The sequence below is a fragment of the Pelodiscus sinensis genome, chromosome 7 (assembly GCF_049634645.1).
Source record: "Pelodiscus sinensis isolate JC-2024 chromosome 7, ASM4963464v1, whole genome shotgun sequence".
NCBI lineage: Eukaryota > Metazoa > Chordata > Testudines > Trionychidae > Pelodiscus > Pelodiscus sinensis.
Window position 1 is genome coordinate 47,137,615 of NC_134717.1, and position 17,682 is coordinate 47,155,296.

At 45.8% G+C, this 17,682-nt stretch overlaps 1 protein-coding gene across 4 annotated transcripts in view; it reads right to left on the reverse strand.

Moving 5' to 3' along the window:
* SESTD1 (SEC14 and spectrin domain containing 1) overlaps window positions 1–10,588 on the reverse strand; it is a 134,847-nt gene extending 124,259 nt beyond the window's left edge. Inside the window, exons 1-3 of one of the 4 annotated variants that reach the window (XM_075933735.1) lie at window positions 10,279–10,588; window positions 5,548–5,630; window positions 4,693–4,799 (exon numbers count right to left, since the gene is read on the reverse strand). The gene's annotated coding sequence lies outside the window, so the exon portion shown is untranslated. The remainder of the gene's footprint in view (window positions 1–4,692; window positions 4,800–5,547; window positions 5,631–10,278) is intronic. The other 3 variants (XM_075933732.1, XM_075933733.1, XM_075933734.1) reach the window with 3 other exon arrangements.
* Window positions 10,589–17,682: the final 7,094 nt, after the last annotated feature.

A 17,682-nucleotide genomic window follows, 5' to 3' on the forward strand; every position in this document is an offset into this window, starting at 1 on the left:
TCCCTGGTCTGCTCGAGACCAGGGAGAGGAAGTGCCCCGTTCGTAACTGCGGATCCGACGTAAGTCGGATCCGCGTAACTCGGGGACTGCCTGTATATTAACATGTATAAGCTTAACATGCATATGAACAAAAATAAGCAAAATGCAAGCGTAAGAGTAGTTAAGTCAGCCCCCTTTTCATAATTTATAACCTAAGAGCAAATAATTGTTCAGTTTTTTAAAAAAGGAACAAAAGCTGAAAGTAAAATGTACATATTAGAGTGCAACTGAAGATGTCCAAAATTAATATTTTATCAACTTTTGGGGGTAGGGAGAACAGTCTTCACTCTTAAAAACTAATTGCTCAAAGGTTTTAACTCCACATATTTTATAGGCACTCTAATCATGGCTTATCTTGTTTAAACTGTTTTGTTCAGATTGAAACTGATCAGTCTTTTTCCTCGATAATATATAGTTAAGAGAGAGCATACTGAAGGTTACATAGTATAAGATTTTCAAGAAGTATACAAAAGAAAATGTGTCTAGTATTACACAGCAATTTTAATTCTTACAGAAGGATTAAGCAAGCAAAAATCATAGACCATATAAATTTCAGCATTGTGCAGGATCAAGGCCAGCCCCTTAGAGCTCCCCAGTATTAGCTTTGACTTCCCTCCTCCCCCGAGACCTCTAGTGCCAGCCCTTCCCCCGTAGCTTCCCCACTACTAGCCTCATCCCCAGAACCCCCCCAGTTCCAGCTCCCAACCCTGGAAGCCCCAGTGCTCCCCATTGTCAGCCCCCTGCCCCTTACAACTCCCCATCCCTTAGAGCTATCCACTACTAACCCATCCCCCAGAGCCCATCAGTAATAGCTTTGCCCCCCAGAGCTCCCAAATACTAGCCCCAGAAACACACCCTCCCCCCACCCCAGTGCCTGCCCCACCTCCTAACCTAGAGCTGCACTGCCTCCCAGCCACCTGCTGAGTGCTGCTGCCCAGCTTGCGGCTGTTGTGCCGGGCTCCACGTAACCCTCCCACCATGCAGCGAACCAGGCTTCCATGTCCGGGAGGAGATCCCGTCCCTGCTTGGCGCTGGTTGGCTAAGAGGCAGGGCAGGACACACCTCTCCCAACAGCCACAGCAAAAGAGGAGACACTGGGAAGTGTACCATAGCCCTGGCCCCCAGAACCGCTGCAGTGCAGCAGCCAGCAGTTTGTAACCTGGGACCAGTCTGCAGACCAGTGGTTGGGAACCACTGGCCTAACCTCTTGCTGTCTCATATATAAGCCCCAAAGCAGTATCTATTTGCCTTGTTGGAGAGTCAGCTAGAGGACTCAAGAGCACAAAGCACATGCACAAATGCTCAACATGCAGCTCCAGAGTCATGGGATGAATATCCATCAATAGTAGAGGAGAGACTAAGTTCTCCTTCTCCCCACCCATCTACCAATCACAAAAAGTGTGCTAAGTCATGGTAATCAGTTTCTAAGTCCTTCAAGAACAGATCTATATCAAAGGCTATGATGAAGAGATAGCACCTAAACTTTCAATTTCCCTTCTTCTATGACTCAGGATAGTCACAATCATTTTATAAAGCTATTGAACAACAACAGGCAGTGTAAGAGGATAGAGGGAGTAGCTGACTCAAACATAGGCAGCTGGGGAAAAATAAATGAAGAGAAACAGCTGTACTGATGGTGTACAACTGCTCGCAGCATGAAGTATAAACACTCTCTTGGCTTTGAGATTAGAACTTATTTTAATTTTGTGACAGTGCTAGAGGAAAGCAACCTTGATACAAGACGATACGATAATATACAAGATTGACTTAAAGTGAAAACTGGTATGCTGGTTTCATTCAAGGCCCTGGAACATTTTAGTATGCTCTTTATGGCCCACAACACCTATGGAAAACATCATTTTGCTCCCATATATGTATGGCTCTACCAAATTCACAGCCATAAAAAAATGCATCATGGACCATGAAATCTTGTGTCCTCCCATGAAATATGGCCTTCTGTGAGTTTTTACCCTATGTTATGTGAGAGACCAGTGTCTCTCAAATTGGAGGTCCCAATCCAAAGGGAGTTGCAGGGGGGTCACAAGGGTATTTTAGGAGGATCACAGTATTGCCACCCTTAATTCTAAACTGCCTTCAGAGCTGGGCCACTGGAGAGCGATGGTTGCAATGTTCACTATGTGCCCAGCTCTGAAGGCAGCACTCCACTAGCAAGCAGTGCAGATGTAATGGGTATGCTATTGCCACACTGTCTCCCTTAAACTTCTCTACTGTTGCTTTCAGAGCTGGGGGGCTGCTGAGTATGGGCCCCGCTCTGCAGGCAGCATTACAGAAGTGAAGGTGGCAATACCATACAAGGCCATCCTTACTCTGCACAACTAACTGCTGGAGGTAGCCTCTGCCTTCAAAGTGGGACTCCTGATCAGCAGCCACCACTCTCCAGCTGCCCACCTCTTAGGGCAATGCTGCTGCCAGCAGCTGCACAGAACTGAGAGCAGCAATACTACAACCCCCATTCATGGAAGGATAAACACATTGACACTTGTTAACAGAAATACTTAGATGATCGATCCATTGATCTGGTTGATGTGCAGTTTGTCCACACCTATCATGTAAATGACATAAATCTTACAGTATTTATGCACTGATGACTTATCCGATATACCTGTATTTAGACAAACTTTGTAAACAGAATGAAGTTAACTAGTTCTTATACAGGCAGTCCCCGAGTTACGTGGATCCGACTTATGTCGGATCCGCAGTTACGAACGGGGCCCTCCGCGGCTTGGCTCTGCTTTGCCCCTCCCCCCCCCCCATCTCCCTGGTCTGCAGACCAGGGAGACGGGGGGGGGGAGGGGCAAAGCAGAGTCAAGCCGCGGAGCACGCGGTCAGCTGACAGCCCAGAAGCGTCTGGGCTGTCAGCTTGCCGCGTTCTCCGCGGCTTAGCTGACCGCACGCTCCGCGGCTTGGCTCTGCTTTGCCCCCCGTCCCCCTGGTCTGCAGACCAGGGGGACGGGGAGCAAAGCAGAGCAAAGCCACGGAGCCCGAGGGCAGCAGGACAGCCACAGCGCTTCTGGGCTGTCCCGCTGCCCCCGTGCTCCGCGTCTTTGCTCCGGACACCTGTGGTACAGCAGCTGGGGCGCTGCTAGTTGGTCCCGTAGCGCCGCTCTGGGCGCTACTGGACCAACCGGGCAGCACCCCAGCTGCTCTGCCCCAGGCGTCCTGATTCAGCCACTGCTGGTCAGTTTCAGCAGCGGCTGAATCAGGACACCTGGGGCAGAGCAGCTTGGGTGCTGCTGGGTTGGTCCAGTAGCGCCCGGCGGCGCTACTGGACCAACCCAGCAGCACCCCAGCTGCTCTGCCCCAGGCGTCCCCAAGTCAGCCGCTGCTGAAACTGACCAGTGGCTGACTACAGGAAGCCCATGCTCCGGGCTTCCTGGAATCAGCCGTTGATCAGTTTCAGCAGCAGCTGACTTGGGGATGCCTGGGGTTCTTAAGTTGAATCTGTATGTAAGTCAGAACTGGCGTCCAGATTCAGCCGCTGTTGAAACTGATCAGTTTCAGCAGCGGCTGAATCTGGACGCCAGTTCCGACTTACATACAGATTCAACTTAAGAACAAACCTACAGTCCCTATCTTGTACGTAACCCGGGGACTGCCTGTATTACCATTTAAAATAAGTATTTGGACTACTAAATTAAAAAACATCTTGTAAAATATGCCACTTCTGTAAATTGCACAATGTTCTGTACCCTTCCCATGCTTCCGATCACACAACCAATCAATAAGTAGCAGCCAATTGTCTGGAACAGATAGAACAAACCACCCCACCCTGTAGAACCTGAACAACACTCACCGCAATAATGACCCAGTGTCGAAAAAGGGTTTTACCAAAAATTATCTACCCTCCTGCATGCTTTGGACATTCGTAAACTCAGGCCACAAAGACAGCTATATTGAGCAAGTACCGTGGAGGGAATACATAATAACATCCTGTCTCAAGTCCAAAAGTTTGCAAATCTAACACTGTCAGCAAAATCATATCAGGTGACCTTAGCCATCAAGATGCTTTCTAGGGGAAAAGGTTGTCTCTTGTGCAGCCATATCTGATAGCACAAGGCTCTGCTGATTTAAAAAAAAACAAACACACACACACACACACACACACACACACACACACACACACACACACCCACCCCAACATTTTTACCACCACCAGAAAGGAGAGAAAACAGTGCATATCCTCTAACGCGTGGTATGTTCATGTCAATTCATTCTACTAAGTAAGGTCACTTTTCAAAATTAAATCTTGCATATCACCTCTATGCCAAGAATACCCTAATCTATTGAGAGAAAATCTACTGACAGAAAACCCAATCACTCACTTCATTCAAACATTTTCTCATTTTTACCTTGTTTTCTCTGTTCAACCCTCAGCTCCATTGAGCCTTCAACCCTATATATTCAAAATAAATGTCCTATTAATTGGTCAGAAGAGTACCCATTATTAAATCTCCACCACCTCCATCAACACCAAACACACATTCACTCTATTTCCATGAGCATCAAGAGTTGAACTTGTTTCTGAATTCTCATTTGCCTCCCTACCTCTCCTATGTTTGTAAATCTGCCTATCGCTTCTGCAGCACTCTTACATCAAGCATTATTTTCAGCCACTCATCTACCAATTCATACCTTCATCTCCTCTTCTCATATCTACTGTTATTTCCTTCTTTATTGATTCCTTATGTCCCAATGTTCCAAATGTCAACTTGTCCATATGCAGCAGTTCATCTTCGCACCTAGAAACAGGAAAACAGCACCCCATATTCATCTGCTCTCACTTCCTCGTCCATTATAGAATCTAGTATGTTTTTTTCTCTTCAAAGTCTTCCATAAACTTCTTTCTAAATAAGTCTATAGAACAGAAAGTTTCAACACCAGATTCTTCTATTTGTTGCTCCCCATCTCCATGTCTATGCCTAAGTTATTCCACACCTTGCCCTTCTGAAACAACGTTCCTACCTCTCACCGGTATCTCCCTGGTGCTTTTCGAATCCTCTTCCCTGAGCTCCCAATATCAACCTACTCCTCTCTAGAGAAATTCACATATATCCCATCTTATTTTTTTTATTCTCTGTCCCAAAATATTTTAAGATACTTCAGTACCTGGATTAGATACTGTAACAATCTCTGTATTCACATGTACTATAGACACTAAATTAATAACAGCACCATTCTGGGAAACTTTTCTATGAAGGACACTATACAAATCAAACGTTAAACCGGACTACACAACGTCAACTACAAAGTTAAGAAAAATCACTATTTAATTTGAAAATATGTTCCACAAAACTTAGGAACATGTACATGCAATAAAACTATAAGGAGGTTCTGAATTGCTGTTGAGATACCTATCTTAATTCTCCACTACATCCATTGCCTGGATATGTTCTGACACCCTGCATGCTAACATGGGTAGGAACTACACTAGTTTTGAGTGATTTAATTATCAAATTACTGAATAAAACTATGGATATTACTACTTACCATATGTGTTGCAGTTGTGTTCCAGATACAATGGAATGTATTAAGGATGTAGGTTTGAGCTTTTACTCAGACATTCCTTGGTTCTGTAGATTTAAATGAAAGTTTAATCTAATCATTTTTTGGTAGTTTAATACACAGCATAATTTAGAAGTCTTATTATATGGATTAATATGTCACAATTTGCACAAGAAGAGGGGGCATACTTTCCATTACATAGTCACACACATTTAAGTAGGGATTTAAGTTGACTGTGGGATTGCAGGAATCACATGTTTTGTATCAAAACATATGGTAGAAATTAGCACTACTTAAAGTTAACAGACTATGCTCCTGAGGCAGCACCGGAAGCAGTGGGAAAGCAATGAGAACCACTGTTCTCCTCCTACATTTTCAGCTAGAGGCGATCCACAGAGAGCATGAAATGTGACAGCCCCAAAGAAAAAAAAGGGGCAACAGTGTGGGGAAGAAGAGAGAATAGATAGGACTATAAACTGGGCCAGTCATTGCTACAAAGGAAACCTGATTATTACAAATTTAAATCAACATTTATGGTGAACAGAGGGCATCAGCAGATAATCCCTCCAAAACAAAAAAATGAAGTATCTTATGGTGGGGTGAGGGTACCCCAACACACACAGGAGGAGAAATAAGCCTGGATTTGGGTTTGTCATACCTAAATGCAAGGCCAGTGATTAATCTAAATAAGCTCCTTAGGTTTCTTACATGCCCAAATGCAGCATCAACTTTTCTCACTGCAAAACTTAGAAAAAAATTATTGGACACTTTCTACTCAGATGTGGGGAATGCAAGTATGCATGCCTGCAGATCCAGGGACAGCATGCTGGTGAGAAATGCAGCAATACCTTCAACTTAAGCTGCTCAAAAAAGGGAGCATGTTAGGATTTCCATTAACAGTGTTGGTTTCGGGCCATGCTCAAAGGCTCTACCAATTCTATCTGAATCTAGCTCAGGGCAGGCAAGACATGGCCTCCTGGCTGAATCTGGCCCACCAAGCCTTCCAATATGGCTTCTGGCCACCCCATCATGACCCTCCTACGCAGAGCAGCCTCAAGGCTCAGAATGGCTGGCTGCTCCATGTACCTCTCTGTGCCACATGCCTGGGGAGGGGAGGAGACTGTGTGCTGCTCCCACCCCCAGAACAACCTCTCATCTCCCACTGGCCAGTTCCCATTTTCCTGAGGCAGGAGGCAGCCAGCTTTAGCTAACGCAGCTGAGAGACTGCACAGGTGAAGGAACAGTCAATGGGAACCAGTCAATGGGATTTAAGAAATTGTGCTGGGAACGGGGCAGCACACAGAGCCTCCTTCCCTCCGTCTCTCCCCCACCCCACAGACAGGCACATGGAGCAACCAGCTGCCCTGAGCACTGGGGCTGTGGCAGGCAGGGAGTCTGCCTGAAGCTCCTGGCTAGGAGCCACGTAGGTAAGCACCTCCCTGCTAGAGACTGCACTTGGAACTCCCCACCCCAACACACACACACACACACACACACACACACACACACACAAGTTCCTGACCCAAGCACCACCCAAACTCTCTGCATCCCTCCCACCCAAGGTCACAACTCTCGCCCAGACCCTGCACCCCTTTCATACGTCCCTCCCCCACGTCAGAAGCCTGCACCAATACACCCGTCCTCGATCCTGTACCTCTGCTGCACCTCAATCCCCTGGCCCAGGTCACAACCACCTCTTTCAACCAAACCCTCTGCATCTCCCTTCTCCAGATTACAGCTCCCTCCCACACCTTACACCCCTCTCCCTGAGGCCAAAATCCTCTCCTGCACCCATACCGCCCCCAGACTCTGCACACCCCTCCCCCAAGTCACAACCCCCTCCTTTACCCAAACTCCCTCTCAGACCCCACAGCCTCTCCCGCACCCCACTTTCCTACCCCAAGCTCCTGTCTGCACCCAACCTCTGTCCCAGACCCCACACCGTCTCCATAAAAAAATTCAGCCCTTGACCACTTAAAAAAAATCTTGGGAGGAGCCCAAAATTATTGCCCACTCTGCTCTAGCTGATAAATGTGTAGATTTCCTCACCCTATTTTTTGCAGCTAGAAGAAAAAATTTCCTCGTCTCCTACCCTGAAGACTTCTGACTGTTTGGAGTTCTCTGCCATTGTTTTTTGGCTACCCTTTCCCAAGAATACCTCCAATGCCCTCCCTGCTGCTCCTCAGAACTTTCCCAAGCCCTAGATAACTGAAACTGACCTGCCTCTGAGGCTCCCAAGAACTGAACAGTGAAATTTGACTTAGACCAGAGCTACTAAACATGTTTGCAGCCCGCAGATGGGATTCTTTGAACATGGTCTCCACTTGAAACATGCTCCACAACAGCAAGTCAATATAATGATCTTCTGTTATGTGTTTTAGTAGTTAATTTCCTGGATAGTCACTGCTCATTAAAAATGCTGTCCTGAGAGTGGAAATTGGGTAAATATTGCATTTATTAAAAACAGAAATTACTGAAGAGAGGCCTGCATGGTGTGTAGTCTTGCCTTAATCTCTGTATTCATACCGGACAGCTTGAAAGAAGCTATTTGCATATATATTTGCATGCATATGCAACCACACTTAAGTTGCTGGCCCTTGGCATGAGCCGTGAGTATCATTGTGACCCCCCCAGGGCTTCCAAAGTGGAGTAGTCCTGACTTAGACCCTGCTTCCCCTTTTTAGGAAAGTTTGATATTGCTCCAAAGGTAGATACTAGAAAACCCTGTCTACAGACTCAAAGAGACAGTGCCACATAACCGTCATTGCATGAGCCAATCTTCACAACTATTAAGAAAATGAAGCTTTTGAGTTCTAAGTGAAACTTTTGATACAGCAATAAATAATGACTTAGACCACCCAGGTCTTCATGGAAAGTCTCCTATTCATGCTGTAACACAAGCAGCCAGGATGTGTGTATTTTCCAAGATTGTGATCAATAATTTTTTTTGCAAGCCAGCTGTTTTATGTGATTCTGCAGGAGGAAGTGATTGAAATGCAATTCCCCTGATTCTCTGCAGGATTCTGCAGCAGGATTCTGCAGACTCTGCACATCCATCACCACACAGAAATTTCATATTCCAGCTGTCTCTAGTACCTTCTCCCCTCCCCACCCACCCATTTTCCCATAGTTGGCACCTCATTCTTGAATTAGGCCTCTCCAACCAAACTTTTGTCCCTGAGGTCACCCTGAGGTCACCCATCTTCTCTCCCCCCCCCCCCCATTTTTTTTGTTCTCACAATGAGGACTGCTCAGATTAGACAATGCCAGCTGGGAACTAGAAAATAAATTATTTAGATTAAAAGGAGTCACTAGGGTATAAAGAGAGCAATATGGCTGTGCCTGAGCTCCTCTCATACACAATAATGGTACACATTGCTTACTATGAATCTTAAATGTAATGCCATAAAGAAGGGTGAAGGGAAAATAAATGCTCATTAAATCATAACACATTTTAATGTGACAATATCAACACGTCACCTTTGCAGATATTGTTAGGACACTCGCATTGTTAGGACTGTAATCAGTGCAATGACCAACTGTATTTTCCTAAGAGGACTGGGGAGGGGAGATGATGAAAGAAATGGCAAAATTGCCCCCTGAATCAGACTTCTGCAATGTCATAGGTCCAATGAACAATACCAATTTTTTTGTTCATTCAAAACCACAGAGGGTTGTGCTTCAGCAATTGTCTCCATTCATAAGATTGCCACCAAAACGCTTCCTCCAGGCAGACACAATACTCGGAAGAGAGTGCTGTAGAATACGGCCTTCCCACACGTCTGGCTAACAACCTCTCAATGGGCAGCACAAGGCAATGTAATCAGAAGGGGGGAGGGAGGAGGCAAGATTGTAGGACAATGGACCTGTCAAAAATCAAAGAAATGGCACCCATCCTGTGGACGCTGCAGGATGGGATGCCAGGGCTTTCAGACAGACAGACACACACACACACACACACACACACACAGTGACTGGAGACCAGAAGAGCCTCCCCATGTACACTTTTACCAACAGCAGCACAAAACAGGCACGGCGGGGGGAAAAGCCCCGTAGTAAGCCAAACACAGCTGCTCCCCAGGAGGCTGGCTCCTTTCCTCCGGAGCCTTGTCTCTTCCCTGAGAGCCTCCCCTCGGCCAAAACCACCATCTTTTCCCCTTCCACGTCTCCCCGCCAGCGGCAGGCTACAAGCCGTGCAGCACCCAGCCCCGCGTGGGCAGAAGGGCGCCGGCTGCGTCTGCAGAGCGGAGGGTGCCGTAGCGAGTGGGGGAGCGGCTGCCCCGCCACGGGCGCCCCACACAAAGGGCAGCAGCGCCGGGCGCTCCCGCCGCACCCCCGCTATCCCTCCAACCTGTTGAGGGGACTGAGCTGACCTGAGGTTGCGCTGGAGGCGGGGGGGGGGGGGGGGGGGTTGGCGCCCACACACAGGGCGGGGGGGGCTCAGTAGCAAATGCCCAGGTGCCTGCGAGCCCCGCTCCGGAGACAAGCGGCTGGGAGCCTGGGGGAAGGGATCCCGCTCCCACCCCTCGCGAGCGGGGCGGCTCTGCTGAGAAGCCAGGGCACGATCGCCGCTCCCGCGGGAGCCCAGCCCCGCTGTCTCAGCCCGGGGAACAAAGCCCAGTCAGGCCGCAGGGCCTGCTCGCCTCCCCGCGCCACCCCCGCCCGCCGAGCCCGCGGCCGCAGCCGGGCGACGAGCCCCCGAGCCCGGCCACTCACCTGGGCGGGCGCAAGGCGGGGACCCGGGAGCGCAGCCCCAGTCACGCGGCGACGGCCCCGCGCCTCGCTACCCCGGGCCTGGCGGCAGCGCCAAACAACCGCGACAGGAGGGCAGCCGGCGAACCCAGCCCCAGCCAGCCGCTCTCCCTCCCTCCGCCCGGCTCTGCTGCGACTGCCCGAGGACCCTGTATGCAGGGAAGGGAGCAGGAGCTACATTACTTCCCCTCCCCTTAGCCGGTGCTGCAGCTGGTTTGGGGCAGGGTCAGCAGAGAGCCGGCAACAACAAGCCCCACCCCGAAGGAAAACAATGCACTAGCGAAGTCAACCCCCCCCCCCCACACACACACACCCTACCGGGGCGGAGCAAACCTCCCCCCAGATCACCCAATTGCCCCCACCTAATAGCATCAGGCACTCACCCAGCTTCCTACACACACCCCCATTAGTCTACCCCCACCGAGTAGAATCACACACTCACCAGGTTTCCCCCTCACTGAGTACCATCAAACACACATCCACATTGCACCCTCCTTTCTGCCCTCCTGGTGTAGGATCAGCTACAGTATTCATCTAATTCTGGAAAGAGAGTGGCCTCCCCTGGGTGCTCTGACTGTCTTTAACCTCTTAACCACGGGAGAAAGAAGAATCCTGTCTGACCCTGCTATTAACCGTAAAGCAGTACTAGTATTTCATGTGTTAAGTACCGCCACTGCCAATCTATACAGTTACATTTATAATGACAACAAAGAATAACTCAGTGGGACATCTGTGAGGATGGACACCTTAGAACTTCCTAAGAAAAAATGTAAATGCAAATCCCAAACACAATCTAAAAAGGCAACTAGGTCAACACAAGGCCCTATTCTGTACTCCTTGTATAGACAAAATGCCAACCAAAGACAGCAGTAAAGAGTAACATAAAACACACTCGACTGGGCCCCAAGAAGATTTCTGCATGGCCTGACAATGCAAGAGTCTGCATTTGGTCACCTCCTGGCCTACATGTCTACGGTGGTTCTTTAATGTACACTTGAAATAAAATTTACCATCTCCAAGAGGATTGTATGTTGTCTTGCAAGTTTCCTTCAATGAGGATTGGTTATGATTTAAAAATATGATTTACCAAAGAAACCCAGAATAAAATAAATGTCATAATAATAAACACCAGTTTTTCCTAATGATTGAGATGGGGCCATTGTAAATATCCAGAATAGCAGGTGAGGCCCGTTATTGACTGGGCAAAGTCATTTGTATGGATTTCACTTTTAGGAAAGTTCAATAAATTAAATATAAGTAATAGAATTTTTTAATAATATGCTTGCAAAAGGGAAGTAAAATAACAGTTTTAAATTTGTAGGATTTCAACTTCAAACATACTTCATTTAATTGAATAATTACCATACATAGTAAATTTGAATCAGAAACTCATAAATCTTTCCATAACTAATTTGAATTATTTTGTGATTTGTAAATGTAAAAATTGTCTTTGCACTAAAATGGTAATTCACTAGGTGACTCAATTTTAATTTTGTTAGTAAATATTTTTTATGAACTCTAATCAAAATAGTCATGACTCTTTTTGGATGAAAAACAAAAATAATTATTTAAACCTTTCACCCAACATATTCTAGTGTACAAAATAGTGCATTCAGCTACTTTAAATGGCAGGCTTGTTTATGCAAAATTTGGTATCTGTAGGTAATCCTGAAGTATGATTTTATTTTGCACAAACAAATCCACAAACATATATAATAGATATGGATGGACTGGAAGCAGAATAGAAAATGGGTTATCTAGTGGTGCTGATCATGCTTCTTTTGTTCTCCCAGTTTTTCAAGAGCTTTATATTTATACTTTATGATATAAAAATTAACAGAACAGAAACTTGTCATACCGAACATTATTACTGAAGCAATTATTCTTAATTACAAAAATAAAATATTCTTTCAGCCACTTTTTAATTGTGAGGAGTGAGCTTCAGGACTGTTCCATCTACAATTTAAGCATATTTAAACAATTTAAGCAACTGGGACTTTTCAGTTTAGAAAAGAGGAGACTGAGGGGGGATATGATAAAGGTATATAAAATCATGAGTGGTGTGGAGAGGGCCGATAAAGAAAAGTTATTTATTAGTTCCCTAAATAGAAGAACTAGAGGACATCAAATAAAATTAATGGGTAGCTGGTTTAAAACTAATAAAAGAAAGTTCTTCTTCACAAAGTGTGTAGTCAACCTGTGGAACTCCTTGCCAGAGGAGGCTGTGAAGGCTGGGACTATAATAGAGTTTAAAGAGAAGCTAGATAATTTCATGGAGGTTAGGTCCATAAAAGGCTATTAGCCAGGGGATAAAATGGTGTCCTTGGCCTCTGTTTGTCAGAGGCTGGAGAGGGATGGCAGGAGACAAATCACTTGATCATTGTCTTCAGTCCACCCTCTCTGGGGCATCTAGTGCTGGCCACTGTCGGTAGACAGGATACTGGGCTAGATGGACCTTTGGTCTGACCCAGTACGTTCTTATGTTCTTATGCTCACTTTATGCTCCTGAGTAGGCTCAGATCCTGCAACTGACTGCTTGAATGAACCTCTGTGTTTGTACAGAGTCAGTTGTACCATTGGGGACACTAAAGTCAATGGGACTGTTTACATATTTAAAGTTAATCATATTTGTAAATGTTTTCAGTATCAGGGCTTGTGTCTGCTCAACAATTTTTTCAACCAAAATGTCACAAAGATTTTTAAGCAAGGAGATACCTGTTTTTTAATTCACTATTTAAATACATTACTTCTTCCATATCAAATACACATGTAGGACATGAATCTGCACTGGTAACTGCACCCACGTAGAGCCCCACTGATGCACAACATGAATGGAGTCAATTGCAGGGCTGAGATTTTAGGGCTCAAATGGGCACATAGTGTTTGTTAATTACAAACTATTTGAATTCACAGAGCAGAAAGAAAACCATCTATGATTTTAAAAAGGGGATCTGATATCTGGAGAAAAAACAACTGAATGGTCACCTCCTTCCTCCATCTAAGCCAATCTGAGACCACAAGCTGCAGAGCCATCGAGCAGGGTTTTTCAAGAAACTCCAAATGGAAACCCTGACGAAAAAATAGTACTCTCCCCAAGTCAGAGGAACACGCACAGAAAGTGAGTGATGAGGAGCTCACAGTGTCTCCACCAAATGTTTTATCCTTCCAACATTCATTTGGTGCTGGCATCAGCCCTGGGGAAGCTGGTGGAGCAGGCAGAACCACAGCCGGGCTCTGGCACACTGCCAAGGCAAGCCACTTGGTGGCTGAGCACCCCACCTTCAGCTGGTGACAGTTCCAGACCTGGGGAAGCTGGTGGAGGTAGCTGCCCCCAGGGCTGGGGGAAGAGGACTGAACCCTCAGCCCCAGAGGCTGATACCTTATCCATTAAACCACTGAAAGATCCACCCCACCTCCAGGGTCTGAATTATTGTCCCTACCTTCTCATGATGATAGCTCCTGCCATGGGTAAAGTAGTGATTGTTATCTGGCAGGAAAGGAAGGGGGGAGACTCAAACCCACACCACCATACTTGGAAGGCTGATGCCTTACCCATTAGGCCACTGGAGCACACATCCCACCTGCTTACCTTCAGGGGCTGCCTTATCCTCTCCACTTTCAGCTGGTGCCAGCCCAAGCCCTGGAAAAGCTGGTGGTAGCTGTTCCCCCCCCCCCAGTTGGGGGAACCCACAACCCCAGGCTCCAGAGGCTGATGCTGCTCACCCCTCCCCAGTCAGCTCCAGCTCTCAGGAAGCTAGTGACCCACCTCCCTATATTCTGCTGGTGCGTGGTATAGGTCTCTGCAAGGCGCAAAGTTTGGGAAGGAGACCAGCCTGGAAGTCAGTCTCTCCACCAGTTTCCCAACATGGCAGCTGATACCCTGGACATGTGGCTGGCAGCCAGAACCTGGGTTACAGAGCTAGTAGGACCCCAGCCAGCAGCAAGAGCCCCAGGCATGGGACTGGCAGCAGAGCCCAGGGCCAGTAGCTTAGGGGTAGGGCCAACAGCTGGGATCCTGGGGCGCTGCACCAGAAGCAGTCAGGACCCTAGATGAGAAGCCAAAGGCAGTCAGGAACCTAGGCAGAGTCAGCCAGGAACAGCATGTAAAATGTGGGGATGCTACTTATCCCTCTACTTCCCACACTTATGCCTCCCTGCCCTGCGCCTGCCCCTGCACAACCTTGAGCACCACCCTCTACCCCTAAACATGGCACCCTAAATCTTAAGAATGGCCATGACTCCAACTCCAACGTGCCCCTAAGTATTTTGCTAAAGTTTTACGGGCAGTCTGTCACAGCCAGGAGTGCTGGCTGATGATTTAACAAAAGAGATTTCCAGTAGGAAGCTATTCAATGTCGTCCTAGTATATTTTTCTATCAGTGATGCTCTGGATTAGAATTTCTGTTAAAACAGGTTTTATTTTCCAAAAGTAATACTAGAGCTACTAAATGTGAGTGATAGGAAATAAGGAAAAACTATTATGAGCTTTGTTAACTGTGCTGTGTGATGACACAAAAGAGCCTTTGTTATACAGCAACATACTTCAGCAATAACCTACATATTGCTTCCTTCCTGTCTTGATGGTCTTCCAAAAATTCAGTCTATGCAATATTTGAACTATTTTAACTTATGTAATCATGCTGTCAGGACCTGGCCTCATCATTACTTTCTAGATGCCTTGTCTTGACCTCTTTTGTTCCACTCCTGAGATCCTCCATATGACCATAGGCTGCTGCTACTGACATTCACATAGCACCTCTTGAAGATGGAGGGTACTTTAGAAATTTACTCTGGTTCCACCTACTGCTGAATAAAGGAACTGTGAATAGAAGTATGGACCTTTTGTACTGTTCTCAGGCATCCGTCCCCTGATATTATTAATATTCTTATTAGTTATTTAGTCATACCTATGACAATGCAAAATGTGGGTAGCCATACTAATCAGTATTGAGTAAATAGTATAAATGGTTACATTATTTTAAGTTAACCTCTTATTATATAAGTGGCCAGCAGATGTAATTTGCTTACTACTCGAATCCATTGGGTCTGTACATCTTAAATCCATCTAGCTACTGAAATGCGGCAGGATGACAGTATGCAGAAAATGGGGAATGGGTAATTGAAAATAAGGGTATAAATTTGTACGTGGAGAATTATACTCATGACAAGGCAATAGTTTTTGGTAACTAGCCTCGTAGCCTGGTACTTTTGTCTTATCTACTGGTAGCAGCCAGATTAAGTGTTGGCAAAACAAAGGAAAAAGAAAACAGTTCCTATGTTAAAAATAATATTAAAAGGCTTGGAAAATTGTAGTGATGGAAAAATTAATGAACCAGGTACACACCAAAACAACAAAACAAAAACAACAGAAATAAAACCAATATTTAGTAATTTAGCTACTACTATTGAATTCTCTAATAAGCTACATTCACCTCCCAGTTTCCAAAAATATCCACAACTTTCTTGTTATTTCTGGTAAAAATAATACAAAAAGAGAATGGGCAGAGAGAAATATTAACAATGTAAAATCCTGGTACCTAAAAGAGAAAAAAGTTAGTTAAATACTGATCTAGAATGTCATATGCTATAAATCCATGTAGCTTCATTTATTTTAATGGAGCTATATTGGTTAACACTGGCTGAAAATCTAGCACGCTATGTAGAAAGTAAGCTTTGCTACATTTGTATGTATCAAATATATACTCCAAATAAAACATTTATAAAAATATATATGATCGTGTTTGTATTAGGGATGTCAACATGTAGATCACCACGTAATTAACAGATAAGCCTTTATCAGAGGCAGCAAGAGGGAGGAGAGGCGGGAAGTGGGAGCCAGTGCTTGTGAGGAACCAGCTTTTAAGCTGGCTCTCCACAAGCACTGGATCTCATGGAGTCTCCACCCCCCCACCCCACACTGTTGCCTCTGATAAAGAGACAGAAGCATGGAGGGTGAGGAGGGGCAGATGGTACACACAGGAAGCCGGCTTTCAAGCCAGCTGCCTGTGTGTATTGGCTCCCATGGAACTGCCTGTCTCCCCACATTGCTGCCTCTCTATTAGAGGCAGCAGCAGGGTGGGGGAGAGGAGCAGGGGAGGCTGCCACAGAGCAGCCTCTATCCACAGTGGTTATGGCCTCGCTGCAGACATAGGCTGCTCCATGGATGCTGGCGCAGCTTCAGTCCATGGGGAACTTAGTCCTCCCAAAGACAGGGACTGTTGCCATCCCGTGCTGCTGCCTCTGATGGAGAGGCAGCAGCATGGAGTGACAGGGGGCTCCCCGGGAATGGGTCCGGAAACATATTGGCTGCCAGCCTCATCTCCAGGGACTACTGAATAGTCATATAACCATTAAAATTTGATGAGGTTACATGACAGTTCAATTACACACTATCTAACATCCCTAGTTTATATGTGCTGTTATAATTCATTATGAAAAAAAATATGGCTTTCCTCTGCAAAGGGCTTTGCATGAGTGACCCCTAATGCAAATATTGTGTCTTAGAGAAGGCAATGGCAATGTTTGCAAGAAACAGGGACTCTTACAGGAGACTTAAAAAGGTATGTACTTAAAAAAATATCTCTCTCAATACAGGTATAAGCAATGAGAATGTTCCATTCTTATCAGTTCCTTCCAAATGTTAGTGGCTGTTGGATTATATATCATGCATCAAACTCTGATATGATCCTGTTAAAGGTTTGGTGTAATCACTTTCTATAAATTGCAACTTCTGCAAACTTTACACTTTATGTCGAGGAAACCAGGAAACGTAAATAAAAAAGCAAGGGGAAGAAGCAAGGAAGCAGCAGATGCCTTTTGCTACCCACACAGACACGCCTTCCACACAATCAGTTTCTAGAGTGGGGTTAGTGTGGTCTGGTGGTTAAAGCTGTGGTAACTAGGCCTCATATCAGAAATGGACAGCATGTTCATGCCATACAGGAATTAAACCCACAAGTTTTGCCTCTCTGACCCTGTGCTCTAACAAGACCTGGTCAAGTTGCACAGGAGCTTTTGGAGACCCAGGGCAAATTCTGAGACAGACTTTCCACACTTCAAAAAGAACAAAAACAAAAAACAAAAAAACAAAACACTGAGAGGCATGGGTTGAAGAGAAAACTCACACTATGCTCACCTCCTAGCAGTAGGTCCTGTGCTGTAGGATTGTAGGACCACATACTCCGTTCCACACAACTTACAGAGCACAACTTACCCTTTGCTGGAAGGGATTTAAAGAGTTAATTACTGTAAGTCTCATTACACCCATAGTCATTACACCCACAAGCACTACTGAATATTGATTATATTTCTGGATTATCTATTATATATTTTGAAGAGTTTGTTTGTGGATTTGTTTGTGCAAAATAA